Genomic DNA, 3656 nt, shown 5'->3' with positions numbered 1-3656 from the left:
TATGGAAATATACGGGGCTCATTAAAAGCTTGGCGGACCACCTGAATAATGATTTTTTTAGAAATAATCTCTATTAACTGTACGGGTTACATACAAAACTGACTTGTTTCCAATATTTTAGTGATTTCTAAATTACATCTTAATAATATACTGAAGACTGAAGCATTATATGTTTAATAGTCAGTGTAAGTGCTCCCTCTATTAATTGTATATGGCCAGTATACGCTTACCTACTATTGTATATGGAGACGTTATAAAAAAGAAAAAGGGAAATCAAGAAAATATAAACAACATACTCATACACATATGTAAAAATATATAAATAATTAACCCATTGGTGAAGTTTAAGTTTATTTACTAGTTAAATAAGTATTAGTAATTAGTATGATATACTGACGCAGTTGGAAGCATACAGTGATTTCTCTCTATATATTTGTATTCGAAAATGTACTCGACATCGCAAACTAGAAAAAATTACCGAATTAAAGCACCTAAACTTCGCGTCATATTCAATGTCTCTCCAACCTTTTCGAAAATATTTCTTGCGTTATAATTATTATAGATAATTGCCTCTAAAACTCTTTTTTGAGATTTCTGTAATTAATATCGGCATTTTACACAAAAATTCATACAAACCTTGTGATTCATTCGTATGATTGGCAATTTTCGGTATAAACACACTGATGCTTACCGACATAGTGTTTTTGGTCTTGAAATATTAAAATTAATCTTACCATTTTTGAAACTTATAACTATTAGATTAATCGTTGACCACTTGATCATCTGGTCCTTAAGGTGGAATGTTTCTCACATCGACTTCATTAATAAATATATAGCATTGTAAGAAAACCGTGACACTATGAGTCAATATGTTTCTACCTTAACCAATGCAACTGTCTGAGACTTAACACGGCCGTTAGCAGCAGTGCAACCAATATCAAAAAAATACACAGCTCAATAAAGTTTGAGTTTCAGGGTACTTATTTACATTTTTTAAATAGTATTAAAAAAATATTCCTTACTTTTTAATCATACATCGTACATTATCTATTTAATTTATTCACTTTTTTTTGGATATCTTTTATTAATGAACCAACAATAGTTATACAAATCTTCACCAGGAATATTTAACTGTATTACACCTGTAACCAGAAATTGCTGTATATCTTGTTTTTGGATATAGACAAATGTTATGTTCAAATTATCTTACATTATCAAAATGAATACAGTTATAATTTTTTACTAGATTAGTGATTTTATTTTTAATATATTTTATTTGCGAGACCAGAACTCAATCAATTAGTTAATTTTTAAGAAACTAAATTCTTTGCATCCACAGTGTACTATACTTCCATGTCGCAAATTGAGCAACGCAGAGTGATTATTCTGTTAAGTAAAATGTCAACTGTTTGAAAATTATGTGCTGACAACGAAGTCGGTACATTTATGGGCCATTGAAATTGTATCTTACAACACAAAACTGCTCTACAATACAAGACATAAACAATGCCCAATGTTCATGGGTGTTTGACTCACAAAGCAAATACAACGCCATGTGTTGCCTTCGACATTCAGCGAACTCATGTTCAAGTCCTTACGGTTTTTTAATATATTTTGAAGCTATTTTTTACACTGTTCAACTTTTGACCCATTAAGGTGTTTTCAAATTTATTTCATTGCCGGCAAATAAATATCAATTTGAACTGCAAACTAACGACGAACTGGCATGAGAAGTTGGAGACTAAGCGGGGATTTCCGAACGAACATTAATTAAAATTCAAGTAATAAAATTTAATTTTAACATTTATTTTATTAAAACTAAAACACGAGGAAAAAGGTTACCACCAGTTTGCAAATATTTAATACAGATTTATTAGCTTCATTCTTTTCGTCATTGCAATAGGTGCGATAACCAATAAAGGGTTTGGTGTTCTAATCCCAAATGCGATTTCGTTATTAAACTTGGTTATGACTTATGCAAATGATCACGAAAAACTGTTGAATAATTAAATTAATTCAGAATATGTTAAAAAAGGGTCTCAGTTTGAATTAAATTAGTTTTGTCAACTGTTATTCGAATTTAAAAAACAGGAGTGGCTGTGAGAAAAGATCGTAATGTAAGCACTTTATCATATAAAACTGTAATTTATAAAAATAAAATAAAGAAATTCCCAGACTGTTAAAAATATGTATTTTACTTCATTTATCTGCAAAAAGAAACTACTACATATTAATTACAATTTGCACAATTTATGAAATTGAATTTAAAAATACAGCTTTAAAGTTTTTATAAATAAAAGAAATTAAAATAATTTTTTACGTGTCTTTAATAAAATAATAATATATAAAGCCCGAATCAACTTCAAATCATACTATTAAATAATTATCAATGTCCTACATTTGAAATGTAGCGGTCTTTAACTCGTTCTATAATTTCGTTGCCGGAATATGGAGGAAGAATTAACAAGCTCTCATCTGCTGTACTTTACATTTATGGGAACTCTTCTTCTTCTAAGTACTATTAGAAACTGGTATCTAAAGCAACACATAATATTCAAAGAAAATTATTTGGTTGAATGAAAGTTCCTTTTGAGCAGGAATTACACTCATCAGAGAAATTCTCTTGAAATAGGAATAATCAAATCTCTAAAAGGTGACACTTATCAAAATATGAGCCCTAGAATATCGAATTGAACACATAGGTGATTCAACTTTAAATTTAACCTATCTAATTCGATTAATAACTTATTTACTATTAATAAAATGATAACCTCTAACCTCACTATTTATACATCACTGGCCTGAAAAACTTCCAGTTGAACTTAATTTTGTGTTAAAATTACTGTTTTACCTTTTTTTAAAAAAAATATATTGTATTTTCTTCTTAGTATTTCTTCATGTCACATAAATATCATATATATAGTAATTTATTGTCACGATTTCCCAGACATGCTAATTTGAGAACTTTTGAGGTTTTAGGTAAAATTAATTATGTTTAACAACGCCCCCCTCTACGCTATGTGCTAATATAGCTTAATTTTGAGACAGCGAGATTTTCAGTTAGAAGTTCTTATATTAAAAATATATGCTCTAACCACATACTAGTTAAATTGACCTAATAATTTTGTTAGAGAAATTATAGCTCATCTGGTAGAGAAATATCTTCTCTAACAACATATAGTATGATTCAACGAACATGATGTATGGAGTAAGAATATTTTAACCTGAGACTTAGTGAAAATCTGCTTAAATCAACTAAATTATTTCTCTGCACAATTTATTATAGATTTTTACTGTCATTATAAAAACGACTAACAGTAAGGCGTGTGCATTTCTCATTGGTAGTTCTCATGGACTTTTTTCAAGCCAAAATTATTGTGATATACACCGTAGTAGACAAAGTTGCTAAAATTGGTGTCTTTCCTAAAAATCCGTTATCAAATAGGCGTGCCCGTCAAATCTATATCTTGTCAGTTTTTTAATTACTAACTTAAAATATATTGGCACGTGTGCAATATATTTCTTATTAAAACTACCGACGTAGATATTCAGCTCCCGAAAGATCACTGATTGAGTGATCTTCCTTCACTACGTTTTTCATTACATCGTTAATATCATGTGCATAATACTCTTAAAATATGGTCTTAGTCCAAAAA

The sequence above is a fragment of the Teleopsis dalmanni genome, chromosome 2 (assembly GCF_002237135.1).
Source record: "Teleopsis dalmanni isolate 2A chromosome 2, ASM223713v2, whole genome shotgun sequence".
Classification (NCBI taxonomy): Eukaryota; Metazoa; Arthropoda; class Insecta; order Diptera; family Diopsidae; genus Teleopsis; species Teleopsis dalmanni.
This window is presented reverse-complemented; position numbering follows the sequence as displayed.